At 41.9% G+C, this 22,049-nt stretch overlaps 1 pseudogene; it reads right to left on the bottom strand.

Moving 5' to 3' along the window:
• Nucleotides 1-2,482: 2,482 nt before the first annotated feature.
• Nucleotides 2,483-4,633, bottom strand: LOC127426394 (uncharacterized; annotated as a pseudogene).
• Nucleotides 4,634-22,049: the final 17,416 nt, after the last annotated feature.

Below are 22,049 nucleotides of genomic sequence, written 5' to 3' on the forward strand. Positions count from 1 at the left end.
ATATGAGGTCATAAAAGCTGCATTCATGATATTATGATAATTATAAACGAATTCAGAGATGGGAAGATTAAATGGTGTATAGCATGTCACAACGCAGGATTCCAATTGTATTTCATGTCAACTACCCTTAAGCAGTTTTGAATTTAAATGTCTTGTTCTTATGACATTGCTATAAAAATAAATAAATGGAGAGAGGGTATGGGTCCACAAACATTAAAGTTTAATAATTAAAAAAAAAAAAGAAAGAAAAAAAGATATATATATGATTTAGAGGGGAAAAAATATTATAAACAAGCAATATATATTTTAAATGGTATACTTTTCTTTAAATGGTAGCTGCTTTGCCCACATTTCACAGTATGAGAGATGCTATGCGGCACACAGCAAGCTTGCACAAAATGGTTGACCTGTTGTTGGGTTAATACAGTAGATGCCCTGATGTATTCTGTCCAGAGAGTATAATTAATCTCCTTCAGCAATTAACCTCTTAATATTCCCAAAGGAGCTCCATCATTAAACTATTTCTGATTATGTCAGTTCTGCTTTCACATTTGCTTTTGCTTACTGGGTGGGCTCTGATGATAAAATTAATTTGGTAAATACATGCTCACATAAATAAATGAAATTATGTGTAATATATTAACAGTATCATGCCGTTATTATTTGTATTATTATTATGATGATGATGATGATGATGATGATTATTATTATTATTAACAATTGCTATTTATTATTTATTCCTCCTTGACAATCTACCATTTATTTCTCACTGCATGCTCAAATATAATTGTATAGGAAATCTTTTTCTCCATTTTGTAATATTTAATAGAAATCCAAATGATCCATCATGATGGTTACATCGTAGAGTTCCATATTGTGACATTACCAGTGGCCCACATTTCTTACCACTGTGATTTAATAGTGCTTGAGGATCCAGTTGGCATGTATGGGTGGGGGGTTGATGAAGGACGAGACATTTGGAGGAGGCTAGATGTTGGAGTCTCTCTCGAGTCTTCTCTGCTCAATCAATGACAGATGTGTTGTAATGGAGGCAATTTTCTTTAGGCACAATTGTAATTGCAAATCTGTTTCACAGTGCATTCAGTCAAAGAGCTGAATAACCATAAATAAATAAATAAATAAATATTAAAACTATGTACTTATACTGTTTTCATTAAGACTTTGATTATGATATTATTACTGCCACCTATTACTGCCAAAAAATCTTAGCATTTGGCTTCATTTATTTTACTGAACCTACATTAATCTGAACAGCCCTGAAACGAAATAGGTATATATGAAGAAAATACGGTGTCTACCACATATTTTCCACATTTATTTTGCACCGGCATTTTGCCTGTGCAAAATAAAATCATATTTTAACCAGTAATACTGAAAGTAGCCATTGCTGATGGGTCCTGAATATTGTCTAGATAATAAATTGAGTATGTCAGAACACACACACTGGGCATATGCTCTTATCAGAGTGTTGCACATGGCAGGCCAGGCTATTCATTGTTAGCTAAGGCATTTATTCAATAATTTCAGTTGTATCTTGATGATACACACATGCTGTGATTTATTTGAAATCTAAAATACAATCTGTTATTTTCCCTGTTAATTCTGCTAATATTTATAAAATGTTTTGTGACAACACCACAGAGGCCAAAGACAGAATTTGATATCAATAATACCAGAGAAAGCCTTTCAAGGGTGTTAATGTGGTATGAAATACTGTAGCTTGGGTTTTTTTAGGCATGTCGCATTTGCTGCAATCATATGTTTTTCATTAATTAATATTTTAAATGGGCTTGTCATTTTGTTTCAGAGAGAGTCATTGTTTTAGGCATTATGATCCCCTTTCAGGTTTTTAATTTCCTTTTACTTGACACATCTCTCTTTCCACCAATTAGTCAATTTTCTGCGAGCAAGAAGCTCTTTATTTACTACTGCTGTTACTGATGCTGAATGGACCTAGAGTATTACTATTACTATCTTAGTCACTGCAGATGTTTTTTGTTCTGCCAAATTTTGTATTCATTCATTCATTTACTCATTCTTAATGTATTTATTTATATAGTCATTGGGTCTCATTTACTAACCGTGTGTATACACATATCCGTGCGTAAAACCTGTGTGTGAATGTTTTTACTTAGAAATCATGGCTATTTTATGTTTTCACTTTAGAAATAACTCAAACCACATGTATCACAAATATCATAGATAAAATTGGCATTGAAATGTATGCATGCGATTTACTACCCACAGACCATGATTATTAAATAAAACAGCGCCCACAAAATGTTTTTGCTTAAACTTATACAAGGATTCAACATAAATGTATTTTGAATCTAAAGTGACTGACATTGGCAATATAAAGCAGAGCTCTATAATATGTGTGTAAGATACATTGTCTAGATGCGCTGGGACACATCATCAGTGATGTGACCTAGGGTCCACGGGTGTTTCAGATATTTCAACATCAGACACCCTCTCCCAGGCGATCAAACTGGGGTTGACCAGGCCCTGACCTGCGATCAGCCCTCTTGATCCATAGCCACCTGGTGGCTTTCTCTACGTTTTCGCTTGTGGATTTAATGGCCAGTCTCTTTGCCATCCCAGTGATGCCCAACAAGTTCAGAACTTTGCAGAATGAGCATCCAGCAAAGCCTCTACAGCCCACCTCTATGGGCTCACAGTGTGTCTTCCAGCCACTGCCCCGGCACTTCTCCACAAGTTTCTGGTACTTTGCAAATTTCCGATCATTTGCTTCTTCAATTCGCTCTTCCCAGGGCACTGTGAGTTCCAGCATGATCAGTTTTTTCGTGGCCTTAGTGGTGATGATTATGTCTGGCCAGAATGATGTTGTTGTGATGTGTTGAGGGAACTTCAATTGTTTGCCCAGGTCGACATTCAGCAGCTAGTCAGAGGCCGTGTAGAGGAGGCCCAAACTGGTTTTTACTCGTGGACGGGGTTTCTCTCCAGCTTTCACAAATTGAACTACCTTGAGCACCTGGTCATGGCGCCAAAGGTAACAGCCTTCCCCCAGGGCCTTTGGGCAGCTGCTGAATAGATGTTACAATGATCCTCTCCCTGAGCACAGAGGACAGGAGGGTGTCTCACTGTTGCCCCAGGTGTTAAGGTTTGCTGGGCTTAGCAGCATGTCATACACAGCTTGGACAAGAAACCTGACATGATAAAAGTCTGCCTGCATGATGTTTGACCAGGTAACCTTGTGCTGTGGTATGCCCTCCCACCTTGTCCATGCTCCCTGCTGCTTGAGACCCACCATCCTACTATCTCGTTCCTCCTCCACGCCTGCTTGAATTTCCTGCTGGATTAAATTATGTCTCTCTTTGCCCTGAACCTTGCCAACCTGGGTCACTGGGAAATATCACAAGCCTGCTCTGCTGGTTGCTACGTTGCCCACCAGTGCCTTTTGCCTTAGTCGAGACTCTGCCATCTTTACTGCATTCTTAGCCCTCCATTTTCATCCTGTTCTCACATCAGTACTGTCTGCTGACACCTTCGGGTCCCTAGAGTCCCTGTACTGTAGGGCTTCTCTTGTTCGTGCCACCATAAACTCTTCTGTAGAAGAATGTTATTGGTCCTGTACAGTGCTGCACTGCTAAGGCTGCGGGGAAGACCCAACCATCTGCACAGAAAGCCACTGATCTTCCTTTCCTGGGACTCAACTGTTGACAAAGAAATCACAAACACAGCAGCGGCCACAGGGCTTGAGGTAGGATGGAATGTTGGTAGATCCAGGCTTTGAATCTGCCAGGCAGGCCTGACTTGTCAACCTTAATGAGCCAGTCTTCAAGCTCTTTGTTGGACTTTTGAATGGCAGCAGAGTCTTTCAGAGTAGAGTCAAAGAGCTTCCCTAGGCTCTTGACTGGTTTCTCTGTGATGGAGGGGATAGTAGTTCCAGAGAGTTGAAAGTGGAATTTATCAAACACCTTCCCCCTCTTCAGCACCATGGACCTTGACGTGGATTTAAAGCTCATCCTTGCCCAGGTAATGAGCCTCTCGAGGCTTTGTAGGATTTACCTACTCCCTGGGACAAATGTTGTTGTGATGGTGAGGTCATCCATAAATGCTCTTATCAGGGGCTGTCACATGGCAGACTTTGTTCAGGGGGCTCTGCACTCTACCTCAACTAACTTAGCCACCATATTCATGGCAAGGGCAAAACAAATATCAGAGGTGGTGTAGCCTGTTATTATTCCTTTTCCAAGTATGTGCCATTCCGATGTTTCTGACCCCGACGTAACTCTCAACCTGAATTTGTTGTAATAATTCAGGATCAGGTACTTGATCTTGCTGGGAACATGGTGGCGGTGTAGTGCCAACTCAACTAGCCTATGCGGTATGGACCCATAGGCATATGCCAGGTCCAGCCACAGGACAACTAGACTGCCTCTGTTTTCATGAGCTTCACTGATGAGCTGCGTAACTACACCGGTATGCTCAAGGCATTCTGGAACTCCAGGATGGTGTAGGTGGTGGGCTTGGTATTACCCTTTTTCAATATAGCCAAACCTTTCAGAAACGTAACTGACAATGATGGCAGTCATGGTTTTGTGTCATTGTCTGCATCACCTTTGGCTGTGGCTTGAATGATGTTGGCCATGTATCTGTCGAACTATAGGCCACTTAACCCGTTGTTGTCGAACTACTCTGCAATGCTCGGGAGGCTCAGATGCATGAAGGGACTGGGCTCTGTAGGATGACTCCTGGCCCAGCTCCTCCTGTGTCTCACCAGGTTCAAAAACTGCGCGCTACACCTCATCATAGTCCAAAGCATCCAGAAACACCAAAACGGTCAAAGATGTCCATCGTAGATCATCGAAGACATCCATCATCAAAGACGTACTATGTTTACATACACCAACAAATAAAAATAGTGCAGATGGGCAAAAGAAAGCATCCATGATGTGTTTGTGCTCAAAGCAACACAGGCAGCAGCTGAATGAAAGAGAATTGCTTCTCCCTTTCAGAGTAGTAACTTGACACCGTGTATTTTAAAAGCAGTGAGATACATGGCAGCGGTCAAAGAGTCTGTGTAGTTCATGTTCATCTACAAAAATAATCTAAAATAGTCCAGATGGGTCTCCTTAGGTGTTATGTTAGGAACAGTTAGCCACACAAGGCCTGCCATCTTGACTTGAACTGCGCACCAGTGGGTGGGGCCAAGGGTGCGATGACAAATGTTGTGGGATGTGTAAATTCAAATGAGCAATGTGTCAACCTTAAAATAACAGACAGATTTCAAAACAAGACCTTTCAGCAGGGTGGCCACTATTAATGCTCTTTTTAGACTGCGGAGGAAGTTTTGAGTTTTGAAATTTACAGTATGATTTTATAGTACAGTTACCTCTTATATGTCTAAATTTCATTCTCCATTTCATGACTCCTTTAAAGTCTTAAGGCCACCAGTGAGCAAGCTAAAGGTGGCAAAGCAAAAAAATAATTTCAGTAGTTAGTGGAGAAAAAAAAAACCTTGAAAGGTACCTGACCTCTGGCTTTAAGTTACATGTACATTGTCACGGTCCTGTCTCTCTGTCAGTCTGGGTTTTGGTCTGACAGGACCGTGGCATTATCCGCCCATGTCTGTTTTTGTGTGAGCTTCTGGTCTGTGTCGGGACCCGGACATTCATACTCCTTTTCTGTCTGTTATTGATGCGGGTGCATCGCGCTTGTGTCATCTTGGCTGCATGCACTCGCATAAATAATCTATGTCGGTCTTTGTGTCTGTCTCTCACGTCCGCGAGTTGTGCTCACTTTGTGCTGCGCACATGGGTCGAGAGCTGTCTTCATGTTTGTGCTGAGGTTTGTTCACTTCGGTACGGTGTCGGGTGTGTGTGTGGCCGAACTCTCACACAAGTGTCTTCCGTCTTCTGTTTGTCGATTGGCATGAGTGTATATCGCCTCATTTTCTTGGCGATGTACGCTCATGCCAATCCGATGTTTTGCCTTCTTGTGTGTACACACGGCTTTGTTATTGTTTCTGTATCACCGTGTGCTTCTCTGTCTTACGTCACATCCCGCCTCCTTGTTTGCTCATTATTGTTTCATTAGTAACACCTGCACTTTATTAACACGCTTGATTTCTCTCCCTATTTTAGTCTCCTCGTGTGTGCTCTCCAGGGCCAGTTTATCTTGTTCTCCAGTCAGTCCTGTATGTTTTTCCTAGTGCTCCTGTCGTTCCTGATCCCTGTTCCTGGTCTCGGTCCGGTCGGTCCTGATTCCTTGTTCCCTTTTGCCCCAGCCTGAATTACCCTTTTGTTCCCTTCGGGGTTGTTTATGTTTGTTTGGTAAAAGTATTTTGGTTTTTTATCTCTGCGTTTGTGTCCTCATCTCTGCAACAACCGTGACATTACGAAATGGCCATATTGGACCCAGTAGAGGGTTTTTTCCTTCAACTGGTCGCGCAGCACACTGCACTATTAAGCAGCTTTACGGCTATGGCACGAGGGTACTCCTCTAACAGAGATGGAATCACGACACTCCTCAACCTCAATTTTGCCTGTTTGTGCAAACTGGGCTCAGAGTCCAATAGCCCCAGAATTGTTTTATGGGGATCCAGACACTTTTTTATGGGGATCAAGACACCTGCGAAGCATTTTTGCCCAGTTCGACCTGCTTTTTAAGGGGCCATCTTTTTTGGTCATGGCTGAACATCAAAGGGTCACTTACATCTCCCTTTTTCTGACTGGGTCCCATTCTGTCCGCTCCTGCTCCCTTGGAGGCATCCACCTCGCCTGAGCCCGCTGCTATGGACCGCAAGGTGGCGGAGGCTGCGTCAGCAGCAGTGCCGCTCACCGCCCCTCAAGCGCCCACGCCTGCCATTGCCAATGAGCCAGTGTCCATGCCTGCCACGGCCAACGAGCCAGCGCCCACACCTGCCACAGCCAACGAGCAAGCGCCCACGCCTGCCACGGCCAACGAGCCAGTGCCCATACCTTCCACGGCCAACGAGCCAGTGCCCACTCCTGCCACGGCCAACGAGCCAGCGCCCACACCTGCCACAGTCAACGACCCTTTTCCTGAAGCCTCGTCCGTCCCAGAGCCAGTGCCCTAAATCTCGTCCATCCAAGAGCCAGCATCTGAAGCCTCATCCGTCCCAGAGCCAGCGTCTGAAGCCTCGCCTCCCAGAGCCAATGCTTGAAGCCTCGGCCATCCCATTGCCAGCATCCCCGGTTATGACGGCCGCTCCCACAGCAGTGCTTCCGGCCGTCTGGAAGAGGAGGAGGAGAAGGGCTCCTGTTCCCCAGTTGCTGCCAGCGCTCCCGGCCACAGAGGCCGCTCCCCAGTCGCTGCCAGCACTCCCGGCCACAGAGGCCACTCCCCAGTCGCTGCCAGTGCTCATTACAATAAGTCTCATGTAATCACGGGTTTCATACGTTGTCGTTTTTTTGTTTTTTGTATAAGTTGTTTTTTTTATAGTTATGAGTGTCTTGCTGTGCATGTAATCACGTTCAGTGTCAGCTGGGAGAGACTGGCTCTTAATTGCAACTTGCTGCTGCTGTTTCTGCCTTGCAAATCCACCAATTTGCACGGTGATGTTGGTGTAAATAAAATGACATGTTTGATGTACTGTAGCACCAGGACATGACACCTTTGTTTGGCAAATTTTACAAGCTGTAATGCTACAATCTACTTACCGTTTGCCATCGGCATTTGAGCTCAAATTTCCTATGATGACTAGTTGCTCTGTTTTCCTGTGAGCACTTAGCGCCACCTCTCCGGGGAGGAGACTGTTTTGCAGCTCTCAATGTTGCGTTACTTGGTTTTAATCACACTAATGTATTTATATATGTATCATATGATACATATGATATTGAATCGATGGTGTCGTATCACATGATACAATACAATACAGTGTCTTTTTACACAACGATTTGGTGCTTCCTAAAACCATAGTTCCAACGAAACATTTGCAAACAGCATTGCATAGTTGTGTGGCTTAGAACTACAGCTCTTCAACTGTGTTTAGAAGCATAGTTTCCGGTGTGTGTTTTTTGAGTGATATCTGGCCAGACTTTTTCTTATCAGTATTTGTGACAGTATTTTTAAACTTTAAGAATTGCTGTTGTTGAAAATGAGGGCTTCCATGTCATTTTTAGTCACGTGTCTTTAGCACTATGACAAGTGGACTTTAATAGATAATACTCCTGAGAATAAAGAAAATAAAAACAAAACAGAAGCACATGTGAATTTTTGTAATTTCTTTTCACTCTAATTGTGTTGCTCCATCAATATATAAAAAATAACAAAAAATGTTTAATCGTCGTACACTTTGGGACCAGAAAAGGGCACATTTTCCTTAAGGGGTGCCTTTAGCCTCGTTTTACCCTACCATGTAGTGTATTCTATATCTTTCATTTCCTTACAGAGTCAAGACTTTACATCCATTAGCTCCCTGCAGAAGTTATTACTCCACCCCTGCATAATGTCATTAAAAATTTAACACTGTTGCACAAACATGATTTGAACAATGTGATGATGTGATGATTTGCGACATAGTTTCAACGATTTTGGGAAACAGTCATGACTAGCTTGTTAGTTTCTTCAAAAATGCATCATAATATGGTGGTTACACAGTGAGTTACATCGTCTGTGACTGATTCCAAACTCTGCATTTTATTTATTACACCACATTTAGAGGAAAAGGAGAATAGTAATCATTATCCAGATTATGTACTTTATCATATGACTAGTTTTGCATGACTAATTGAAAATGCTTTTAAATATAGTGTGCTTCTCAATCGGAAGGCTGCAAACTCGTTAAGCTGGATATCTCGGCTACTGCGTCATCAAGCACTGTCAAAGGCCATCTCAGTTGTGAGGACACTTGGAAGGCAACCTTGTTTGGCAGTCTTCATTTGCCATATTTAGGATGTATCCTTCATGGCCTTCAATCACCCACAATCCTTTGCACGTCCAAAATTATTTAAAAAAAAGTTGGAAAACAAGTTGCGTGACTGCGGAGGCGGAAACCTTTATGACGCAGCTTACTATTTTTCTTTCTCTTCAAGTTTTTATTTGCATTTGCAGCTATGACAATATGTACAAAATAAAAAATGGAAGTAGTTTAGACAATACAACAAATTAGAAGAAGCACAAAAAAATAAATATTAAAATTAATAAAAGGGCAATTACATGAATTTGAAAAGCTTTAAAAGTTTTATAGTTCTTACAAGTCTAGGGTTCTGTTTATTCTAAGATCAGTGTTGTAAAATGTATTATATAACTGCTTTTTTGAGTGACTCTAGCTTTGTGAATAAAAAGTTTTCTTAACTAATTAAGGGATTAAGGACATATTTCTCATTTTCTGAAGTATATGGGTTTTCTAAACAAAGTAAAATATCACATGGTTCTAAGCTTATGGTTTGCCATGCACACTTACTAGACTGTCTCATTCTAGCGCTGAATGCTGAGCCTCCCTAATTCTAGACAACAGCCTCAGAAGAACTGATCTTGGAAGGACACAGCCGTACTAGGCCGCGGCCTTCCATTTGAGAAGCACCCATTTGCTGTAAAAGGAAATATTGGTAGTGGATGTTTTACTTTTTGGGGGACTTTTCCTATAACATGGAGATTTTTTTGCTCCTGATTTTTTCGATAGGCTATCCACTTGAAATTGTGTTCTATTACAGAAATCACGTTCTAAGATAAAATAAATTATTCAAATATAAATAAATCTGTGATGCACACTTGACTCTGACTGACATGGAATGGCCTGGTAGAACAGACGGTATAATAAAGACACTGTCAGACACATTCAGAAGTTGAATGGACAATAATATTGGAAATATTGGACTGTCTGGATAGTTTTTATCAAATATACAATACTGTACAGTTGCGCACAGGCACAGTACAACATGTGCATAACAAGTGTTGTCTGTCCCACTTAATCCTGACCCAAATCACAACAGCCCTGATCATTGTCTTATGAAAACAGTATAAAAACCGTTCTTCTGCATTTCATTTAGAAGTGTTTTTTCAAATATGAAATATCAGTTGAATATAAAACAAAAGGTAAGCTTGCATGTTTTGTTTAAAAAATAGCTTTTTAATTATTCTTAAAGATCCTTCTTAATAACAAGTTTAATTATTTTTTTCAATAACAAACTGGCCTTTTAAATTAACATATGACAAAGAACTTTGAAAAGAACCCTGAACATTTAAAAAACTACTGCATGATTTTTTTTCTGGATAGCAAGCCAGTTACTAATATATAGCTAGGCTCTAGCTACATATTTTATAACTGCAAGTTCACACACTGTCACGCTGTGTTCCAACTTGAACTTAATACTGAAATCATCATTGTGCCACATTGCCATTATTAATTACAGGACTTAGTATTACTGTAGCTGATTAGTATTACTGTAGCTGATTACAACTGTATATATTAGTTGTTACTATAAGGTGCAAATGTTACTGTGTAGCTAGCAGAGTTTTAGCGAACTAATCTTCAGCCACTTTAAAGCAAGCTACACATTATCTGCAAATGGCAACACAGTTCACTTTATTTGTCGTATTAGTTGTCACTTAGCTAGTTGTGTTGTCTCTCAGTTTTCTCTGTTTTCTAAAATAAGCATAACTGTCACAACTTATCTTTATCTCTCTGAATTGCATGGGATGATTGTCCCGCAGATGAGCAAACATGTTGGAGGTGTTCCCGTGTTTTGCTGCCACTTTTCTGAGACATGTTTTCACAAAGGGAAACCATCTTTGAACAAAAATCCCTCTGCATTTTTATGGAACCCAAAATACTTCCACACTTCCCATACAAAAATCGAGAGTTCATGGCAAATCTGTTTCAACCTTGCTGCAAATTTGCCACTCATTATTTTCACATTCAAATGAGCTTGTGATTCACTGCAAATGTTTGCCAGAAGTTTGCAGTTCTTCAATGGTAGTGGTGAATCTGCAGCAAACTTTTGGCAACAATCTCAATGACAATTTGCTGCAAGTTTGCCACAAAGCTCATTTGCATGTGGAAATAATCAGTGGCGAATTTGCAGCAAGTTTGCGGCATATTTGCTATAAGCTCATGATTTTTGTAAGGGTCCCGACTTAACCGTTATAGGCGTTCCTCCTTCAGCCATGCTTTTGTTACCGACTTCAGGTCTAGGGGATATATGAGCTGGCAGCAAGTGAACCACAGGCTGTGGAGCACTGTGGATTGTGTGTATAAACTGTGGGAAACAGTGTATAAACGGCTTGCGTGTTACGGCCCCATTAAGACTTTACTTTGGACATTTCAGGTGATGCAGCAAAAGAGTGTGTGAGAGAACATTTGCTGCTCAGCTGCTCAGTGTGATATAAAGAAGCCATTTCCACTTTGCCAAAGAAAGCATCTACATATCCTCCACAAAGTCAATGAGAGGTCAGCTAGAGGAATATCTAAAATAGAGATCTGCTTAGTCATTTCAGTGACACAGACGCTGTACCTGAATAAATTGGCTGGCAGTAATAAAGTCCTAATCAAGGTGGTTAGTGTGCTCCTACATCATGGCAACCGCACAATGGACTCATTCGCAGTCCTCAATGATGGGTCTGAGCGTACCATGCTCCTGCCAGAAGCAGCTCAGAAGCTTGTCCTTCAGGTGACCCATGAGTTCTTAGCTTTGAGAATCATCCGTCATGATGTACAAGCTCTCAACGGAGCTTCAGTCTCCTTCTACATCTCTCCATTCTCCCATCCAAAGAAGCAATATCTCATCTCAGGAGCCTTCAGTGCCCCGCAGCTTGATCTTGTTGATCACTCTTACCCCATTTCTAAGCTGCAGAAACAGTACAAACATCTGGTCAGACTATGGACCACTGCAGTACTTTGAAAGAACAAAGCCCCTCATCCTTGTTGACGCAGAACAAACCCACGATATCACTCCTATCAAGCCAGTAAGACAGGGGCCATCAGGTGGTCCAGCTGCAATTAGAATCAAATTGGGATGGACACTTCAGGGCCCTACCAGCCTACTCGAGCACCAACTCAAGTCAAATCAGTGCCTACACATATCCATCCCCATTTGCACCACAGAGCTGTTTAAGAATGTTGAAAGGCTATGGCAAGTGGATGTTCTGCCCTTTCAGAATGAGAAGGAGTGCACAAGATCCAAGCAAGACATTTGGAGGCAGTCGTGCCATGGTGAAGGAGTACAGAGAGAAAGCTAGCAAGAGACTCGCAACAGGATGAATAATATTCAGCAGAGATCCAGGAACTGGTATAGTCAAGAATGATAAAAAAGTCCAGAAGAAAGGGACAGAGATGGCGAGTCCTGGTTTGTCCCACACCATACAGTGCGCCACAGTGAGATGACATTTTTGATTGCTCCTTTCAGCTCAACCGCCTTCTAATTAAGTCTAATTGAGTCTCTCCTCCCTGGCCCACCCTTAGGTTAATCTTTCTTTGGGGTCCTACTCAGATTCCATGAGCATGCGGTGGCCATCAGTGGTGATATTTCACCAGGTTTCTTCCATAAGATAGACCATTCCTTTGGTTTTTCTGGCGTGATCTGAGGAAGGATGGTCCCCCTGATGTCTTTGAGTGGCAAGTGGTTCCATTGGGACAACCTGCAGCCTGTTCTGTGCTACCTTTGCCCAGCAGCGACATGTGAGAGATCACAGTCAACCAGATGAAGTAAGGTTGTTGATTGAACGCTGCCTCTACGTTGACAATTGCCTGCAGAGCTTGCCGTCACCAGCGGAAACTAAGTAATTGGTAGATAAACTGAGGGACATGCAAAAGAGGGATTTGAATTGAGACAATGGGCCAGCCATGTGCCAGCCATCATTCGCCACCTTTCAAGTGAAGCCAGATCAGATGGTCTTGAACTATGGCTTGCCCATGAGAAGACTGACGTCCAGGAATCCACATTAGGAATTCGCTGGAATTGCCCTAAATATGTGCTTACGTAACATCACCGGCCCATAGACCATGGTGTCCGCACCATGTGAATCATTTACAAAGTGTTGGCAAGTCAATACTACCCCATAATATATAAACTTCGGTACACCACAAGGGCCAAATTTTTAGTTCAGCAACTCTGGAACAAGCAGCACAGCTTGGATGATACACAGCTTCCCCAAGACTTAGTACAGAGTTGGAATGTATGGAAAATTGAGCTGCAATTTCTCCACAACATCAGTTTCCCAAGGTCTTACCACCTGCAGTCGACCAGACCAGAACCGTTAGGGACCTTCATGTGTTCAGCGATGCCTCAGAGAGTGCGTACAGAGCAGTTGCTTACCTGCGCACAGAAGACCAGCTCAGTAAGATCCATCTGTCATTCATTATAGCATGCTCTACAATAGTGCCGAAAAGAGTGCTTTCCATACCCCGTTTTGGTGCTGCTGTGAACAGTTGATGAAACTCTTGAAGAAAGAGTTAACCTTGCAACTTCGTCACACAGTGCTCTGGTCAGATTCTACCACAGTGCTGTCCTGGCTCCAGTCAGAGTCTCACCATTCTAAAGTTTTTGTCGGCACCAGAGTGGCTAAGATCCATGAGCTTACTGACCTTACCACTTGGTGCTATGTGGATACAGCTCAAAATCCAACTGATAACCTCTGCAAATTAAAACACTTTAAAACTATCTATCTATCTATCTATCTATCCTGGAGTCAATAAAAATTGATAGATGTTGGTTCATTGAACCCCCAAAGCATAGCTTGGACGACCATGCAAAGTACAGGGGAGTTCTTGACAGGAGTGAAGCTCACCAGTTCCGCCCTGGTTACTGGTGAGCATTGACTATAACAGGCACAAAGCAGAGTACTGACCTGGCTTGCAACAATAAAGGTAAACCTCATTAATGATAAGCCACCATTTTTCCTCGGGAGTCAAATGGTTTTGACCAATTTGCATGTGTTTAGGCTTTGGAAGATGCTCAGGTGATGACTGGAAGGAAAAAGGTGGTGACACTAACTCTGACTGCAACTGGGAGGTGCTGATGAACTGCTCAGAGCCTCACTGAACAAGTCTTTTATCGCTGCTTAATTTTACCTGGATGGCACAAGTAACCAATATGATAAACTGGACGGGCGACTCATGGGTCATGATTACATCCATTATTTTCACTGATATACCTCAAGGCTCCATACAAAACTCCATACAAAAAGAAATGAGACACAAGTGAAGATGATGAGCTAGGCAAATGAGGAAACACATGGAATAGCCACACACACAACACACAAACAAATGGTTATATTTATAACCCTAGTTTCATGAATAAGGGAACGAGACACTCCGCAAGTAGCTCACACTATTGGAACTTTGTCAGGAGACACGATTACTAAAGTCTTTAAAGAATCATGCCCAACACTGGCTGCTGCACAAATGTCCTCCTAGGAAACTTCGACATTTGAGAAATGTCTAATTGTTAAAAATACATTTTTGAACTCCAGAATATTAATATGTTTGGACTGGTTATACGTTCCCTTGCATACCCAGACACACCCCAGCTTTGCTGGCTGGCCTCCGTGGTCAAGATCTCTCTCCTCGTGAAGGGTGGTTCCAAGGCAGGGAATGCCCAGTAGGAGAAATTTTAAGCTGCACATAGGGTCTAACAATTGTGACATTACCCTCGCTACTTTCACAGGTGTCACATGTAACATCCTTAGCTTGACCATTTATTTTCTGTGGCTAGCAGCACTCCTAAATGTAATAATGTGAGTAATGTGTAATGTAAATATAATAATGTGTAATGTAAAAATGTAACAAGCTTGTCTGGCTTCACTCAAATGATCAAGCATAAAATATGAAAAAACAAAACAAAAACGGTCCTGCTGGGAGAATTTAATGGGATCACGATAAATTGGATAGTATACACAGGAGTAAGCTGGAACTTTATATGGTTGACTGAAGTCCCAAATTTGTGATATGAGTCAAGAGGTGCTACAAATTGTCTGTTAACTGTTGTGGGCTCTTTGCACACAAAATAGAGTCACGTAAATTCGGAGGTGAACAATGCCTTCTCGCTGCAAGGGGGCTGCCTGCACGCACTTTGTAAACAACCTTGGAAAAAAACAACTCAATGGGAAAAACCCTAAATTAGAATATTTTGCCTTCAAAATGAAAACGAAGGAAACGGTGATGATGAGGTTGCAGTAAAAATGTGAAGTATGTCTTGTGGCTCCACTGTGCAGAGAACATTCAAGATTTGCTGCAGGTGAGACGGTAAGAATTTATTTTTACTATGTTTTTTACACACAGAGAAAAGTACACAGAGAAAAAACTCTTTGCCACTGCTAGGAGTTTTAAATCCACCATAGCATCTTTTCCCAACAATGTTTGAATTCTATTAAGTGTGCTTTGTGTTTCTGCTGAATTGTCGGAACTGTGTAACCAATCCCAGTGCTGGAATGAGTTTGTAACCATATGTGAGTATGCTGAAATGCATCGACTTGATGTAACTGAGCGACAATAAGGATATGAGAAGTTGCACAGAACACATAGTCTCAGAGATTTTTTTTTTTATTCTTTTTTTTTCTCATCTGGAAATAATAATATTCTAATTCTAGTATTATCATAGACATTTTAAAAAGATCATATTTACAAACATTCTAAGTCATAAATGTCTCAAAGACATCTGTTGAATGTCTTGACATCCAAGGGGAAACATCTAATTGATGTGTTGCAGATGAGCAAACAAAAATAAAATATGTCTTCCAGATGTTAACACACACATCAAATAAACATCTGATGATGTAAGTATGCTATCAGAGAGTAGAGATATTTGTCAACGGCTGTGACGAGTCACTGCTTTTTGTGAGTTGTTTTAGTGTTTTTGGGAACGTGTCTCTGAGCAACGAGACATATAAATATGCTACCTATAAATATGCTTTGTCAATGTGAAGCTCTTTTTTTACAAAGTCTGCAAAGCAATTTCAATCTTTGATGTACAGTTGTCGTGCAAAATTCAGATAGGGGAGATCCCGCTATCCAGACCTGGGTGCACACCTAAACCAACAGGTTCATGGCTCCAAAATAGTGACGCGTTATTGTACCCGCAGATCATGAAGACATGTTCACCAGATCTGCGTTTGAGCAAAGGACTTCAAAGAAAATTGGGCAAGGGTGTTAGTAGTTCACCCTACATGCTTATCAGACCAAATGTGCCTCTACATTCCGCATTAGATAACTTGGGTCTTGACTTTAAGCTTCATAGGGCAGTAATATTAAAAATGCCACTGCATGCTCAATCAGAGGGCACAACACCTGCTGGACCCGGTTCCTTCATTAAGGCTGGCAGACATGACACAGTTCAAAGGGCTCGAATAAGCAGATTTTAATGCCTGCAAAAACCTTTGTAAAGTTAATGTACTGTGGAATGGAAAGCTCATTGATGCCACACACGCAATCAACATCATTCGCACCTGTTAATGATATAGGATCGGCTGTGAGAGAGACAGAGCACATGCCTCTTCACTGCCTAATTCTGAGTTTGCAAAATGGCTGGCAGAGATTGTCAGTCTCACCAAAGCTCTGAAATTTTCACCTTACCTGCAGTCATTTCAACTCTACGAGCAGTCATTTTTGTATTTCACATTTTGGGAGAGAAGTGGTGGCCGAAGCTGTTCTCCTCGTTCTGCCTCCCATAGTCAACATAAAGCAAGTTTTCAGTTTTAACATCCACCCCCGCGAGGCATACATGTCGCGTTCTACGGGGTATTGTGCTGGAGTCTATATACTGGTCTTCCAAAGCCTCTTAATGTTGTTCGATGTCTAGGCCCTGAACATCAAGCTGATATACTTACCTAATAAGTCTTACTTAAAGATGGGGTGCACAATTGGAAATACCAGCACACCCCAGCTGTATGATTGAAATTACATGTGTATTCATTCAGAACAAGCTGTACTGGGCTTTGTTGGAAAGACCACCCTACCCAGGACAGAAAACACAATACTGCAGGGATACCGCTATCGGAAATGTAAGCGTAAGCATAGTTCTAGCAGGAAAATCTCAGGATTCATCTATCAGGCATCTCATCCAATCACATTACAGCCTCCGCTTTAAAAGCCTGCCAGCTATGTCTCATTGTTCACATACTTCCATGGTTTTTACGTGCATTCGAGTAAAAAATACATCGTACTACATGCCTCGCTTCTCCAAGCAACAATTGAGAGCGAGACTATTACTCACCTTGATGTCATGCTTGTCACCAGACAGTCTCTGTAATTATCTTGTAATGCACCAATACTGCTTCAAGCTGCAATATTAATTTTATTGGAGCATTCATCCTCACCAGTCATGTTAGGTGATTGTGCGTCCCACAGCTCGGCAGCCGCGTCACTCCCAAGTACTGTTGCACATTTCTCAATTTTACCTCAGTGTTTGCATGCCTGAGCATCCTCCTATTGAGGAAGCAGGTTCCTAAATCATGCACATCTTATGCACAAGTACTTTAACGTTCTTGCGTCGCGTTTACATTCCTATTGCGTAATCATGCGTTTTCTTTCTCACATGTCCACATCCATGTTTTCTTAAAGGGGAGGTATAATTGTTGCTGCATGCCCTTTGACACCTAGTGGTATGCATTGCTCATTACATTTCTACATTTCTTTAACAGCACAATGCATTTGCTGGCAATACAAAAAATGATCAAATCAAAGAAGAGGTACCATTCTAATTACAGTTATGTTACATGTTTCGTTCATCAGAAGTAATTCTGGCATCTACAGTGTAGAGATTTGTAATATAACGGTTACTGCTAACCATTAATTCTTTTATTGGTGATAGAACCTTGAAGTTTTCTAATTTGGCCTTATCATAACATTTTAATTCCAGCTTCATTACTCATGTTCCACATACAGTTCATTAAATAATTTTAAGCTCCCCATTATGCTCTATGCTAGTTTAACAACAGGTAATTTATTTTAAGTCATTAATGTTATTAGTTTGTTTTGCTCCGTTTTCTTCATATGTGCTCATGGTCGGGGTAGTAACATTTAGTAGCTGGTAAGTAAGGCATCCGTATTACCTATTGGGATAAAACTGTGCTTGATTAGCACTTCTTTCAAGCAGGCACTTGGTTACAAGGACAAGCAATTGGTCTGTCAAAATAAAACAACAACTGTAGTTTTGTTAGCTGTGTTCTTACTGTGACATTGGACTTGGTAGCTGTGTTAACCAGGAGATTTTACTGCACTTCAGTGACAATTAAGCTAAAATCTTTGACTATTAGTGAATATTATAGGCCAATCCAGTTGAAGTTTCAGGCATTTGACACTTTTTGACTTTGAGTTGCTAATTTGTGGGCTGGACTCAGCTGTACAGCAATTAGCAATTAATACTTAAGTAGAGAGAGAACTGTAGTGGCAGCCCTTGTGTGCAGCCCTCCTCATGTGAAGACATATCTCAGGTAAAGACCTGCGAGTCCACCGAGCAAGGACACCGGCAAGGCGCTAGCCACTACACTAAGTTTTTCCCCCCTCTCTCTTCCTTTTCCACATAGTACTTCTATTTCTTTATTATACTTATATTATGTGTTATCAGTACATTCCTGTTGTTACATGTGGGTGAAAATCTATATGGACACATTATAGACTACGCACTCCAGAGCACCTAAGGTCAACTAGGCAACTTTACTGAAGAGCTAGATGTACTGATGTCCTCATTCCCTGAGGATGGCACTCTGCTGGTGGTCCTTGGGTACTTTAACATCCACCTGGACAAACCTAAAGCCGCTGACTTTCTAGCTCTTCTAACCTCATTTGACCTTACAAGATTGGACACCCCTGCAACTCACAGAGCAGAGAAACAGCTAGATCTCATCCTTCCACGTAGTTGTATTGCAAATAATACCCTTGTTACTCCTGTTGGGCCTCATGTAGACCCTCCAGGTGTAGCCTCGCTGCCCAAGGAAGTAACTTATGTACCTGAACTTTGACCATACAATCTCCATCTCGCTGGACGAGCCGAGATTCTCCATGTTCCACCGATCATGCTAACAAGGAGACCACAAGCAATCCATGTCTCACCATTTTGCCTGCAGAAGTGAAGAAAGAAGATTTCTCTTCCTTCTTCAACCAAGTCAACTTTGCTGATATCTCCGCCAACCTGCCGAGAATCAGCCGCCGTGCCACCTGCCCACAGAGTGAGGAAACTGCCTCCCGTCATCACCCGAGCTTCGAGGAACCGAGTTGGAGTCAAACGACGGACGAACACACATTCTATCTGCATCCTCACGCAACTCAAGTAAGAGGTTTACATCTGGGCAGAGATAAATTATTATAGTGTGTTATTCTTGTGTATCAAGGTTATTGCTTGTACAGTTTACGGACCGCCGAGTCCACTCATTGCTGCTTATAATGCTCAAGGTATTACTGTAACTTACTGTTACCACAGATGAGATTTGCTGTGTTGTCGTCCAACCACGTTGGGCTGTTTGTGCATTTCCGCCATCACAGGTGAGACCGGCACACTGAGTTTATCCATTAAAGAACCAATGGCCACAGCGGATGGATTACGAGCCGTTCACCATGTCTCTGAGTGATAAAACTAACAGTAGCATTCTCTCCCACGATCGCTAAACCGGCTTCGGTGCCGTCACCCTGTTCTCTCTCTCTCATACTAACTGCACACACATGACCCCTCACAAACATACCTGCACACACATTTGGCAAACAGATAAATTGCCGATAGAGCCCAGCTTTGTCCCTAAGTTATTGTACCAGTGGAGACACGTGTTAAACGGGTAGATGCCATTAACCAGTCTCTCCACCTGCCCACATTCATGGCCACATTCTCTGGCTGGAAACCTCGTGTGACGCACTCCCCATGAGAGCCACGCCCACCATTTTGTGCACTCCTTCTCTCCTTACACACACACACACACACACACACACACACACCTCTACCCTCCTCTCAGGTATTATAGTCTTATCTCTTACCATATCTAATCATGTTACTGTTTAGTTTGTAGTTGGAAGTCGGAAGTTTATTGACTGCATTATATTAATTATTAATTGATATTACTGCATCAATAAACTTTGTTATACTTTAAAGAGAAGTGTTTTGGTATTGTTCTACATGCACCTGTGCCAAGGGCTGGCAGCGGATATCAGTGCTCTGATTCAAGCCTTCATTATTCCCTTTTTGAATGTCGCTGTTCTCCGGATGTCGACATTCCTAAGAGAACAATCCTATACTTCTGGTTATTAGTCCCTGATTCCAGGGTGGTGCCCTGGCAATATTAATTCTTATTAATATTCTATTGATTTTGATAATTGATAGTTATTTTTGATAATTGTTGATTTGAAGGATTAATAAGTTAATGTTGATTCTAATCAATGTTCTATTGATTTTAATAATTAATAATTATCTTTGATAATTATTAATTATGACTAATAACCAAACTCGCTCCTGAACAAAGCCCCAACACTCATCTACATATCTCTGACCATTTCTTCAACCAGTTTTCTCTCACTCTCCTTTCTTCTTTACCTCTCACTCCACCTAAACACTCCTTCCAAAACAACCTTTGCTCTCTCTCACCCACTCACTTCTCTTCCATAGTTTCGGCATCCCTTCCCTCCAAAAACCATTCTTCACTTGATTTAAATGAAGCTACAAAAGCTCTTTGCTCAACATTAACTTCTTGTCTTGATAGTGTCTGCCCTCTTACCTCCAGGCCAGCACGTGCCACACCCTCAAGTCCCTGGCTGTTGGAGACACTTCGTGAACACCACACCGAGCTGAGGGCTGTGGAGAAAAAGTGGTACAAGTCAAAAGATCCTGCTGACCTGAACAAATATCAATCACTTCTCTCCTCTTTTTTCGTCAGTGTTTCTAGTGTTAAAATTGATTATTACCAAAATAATATCAGTAACACTTCAGATTCACGTAAACTATTTTCAACTTTCTAATCTCTTCTCTATCCTCCTCCACCACATCCTACCACTTCTCTGACTGCTGATGACTTTCCACATTTTTACTGACAATTTCTAAACAACTAATACCCACAGCCACTCTCTTCCAACATACCATCCTCTGTTCTCCTATTTCTCCCCTCTCTCCGAGACTGAGGTCTCCAAAGTGCTTTTTCTAACCATTCTACCACCTGTCCACTTGACCCTATCCCCTCACATCTTATGCAAGCTGCTTCTCCATCAATCTTATCCACACTCACACACATTATCAACACATATCTCATAACTGGAAGCTTTCACAATACATTAAAACAGGCTCGAGTAACCCCACTGCTAAATAAAATCAGACAACTACAGACCAGTCTCACTCCCATCCTTCCTTTCTAAAACTATTGAGAGGGTCTAATTCAACCAATTGTTTGCTTTCCTCTTACAGAACAACCTACTTTGCAGACATCAGTCTGGCTTCAAAAAAGGACAGTCAACAGAGACTGCCCTCTTGTCAGTAGCTGAAACCCTGCGACTGGCGAGAGCTAACTCCAAATCATCCATCCTCATCCTCCTTGACTTGTCTGCTGCATTCAACACAGTGAAGCACAAGATTCTCCTGTTCACCCTCTCTGACCTAGGCATCATATGAACTGTGCTTGGATTGGTGGAGTCATACCTCATTGGAAGATCTTTCAAGGTCTCCCGGAGAGGAGAGGTTTCCAAGTCACACCAGCTGACCACTGGTGTTCCTCAAGGATCAGTGCTTGGACCCCTCCTCTTCTCGATATACACAACATCACTCATTGACCGATCATTGAAGCACATGGCTTTCCTACCACTGCTACGCAGATGATGGTCCAGCCTGATGACCCTGCTGTCTCAGCTTCTATCTCTGCCTGCCAGTCTGACATTTCGGCCTGGATGAAGAAACGCCATCTTCAGCTCAACCAAGCCAAGAGAGAACTCCTCATGATCCCAGCCAACCCATCTGATGACCACAACCTCACTATTCATCTTGGTTTAACAACACTAACACCAACCAGGACAGCTTGGTCTCAACAGAATCTTCAGCATCAAACATCAAACATCAACATTCATTGGTTCCGTCTCCTAGGAGCATCCCACGATACAGCTAATGTGGTTTATAATAAAGCATTTAATTCCCGTCACATGG

Source organism: Myxocyprinus asiaticus, chromosome 35, assembly GCF_019703515.2.
Source record: "Myxocyprinus asiaticus isolate MX2 ecotype Aquarium Trade chromosome 35, UBuf_Myxa_2, whole genome shotgun sequence".
Lineage (NCBI taxonomy): Eukaryota > Metazoa > Chordata > Actinopteri > Cypriniformes > Catostomidae > Myxocyprinus > Myxocyprinus asiaticus.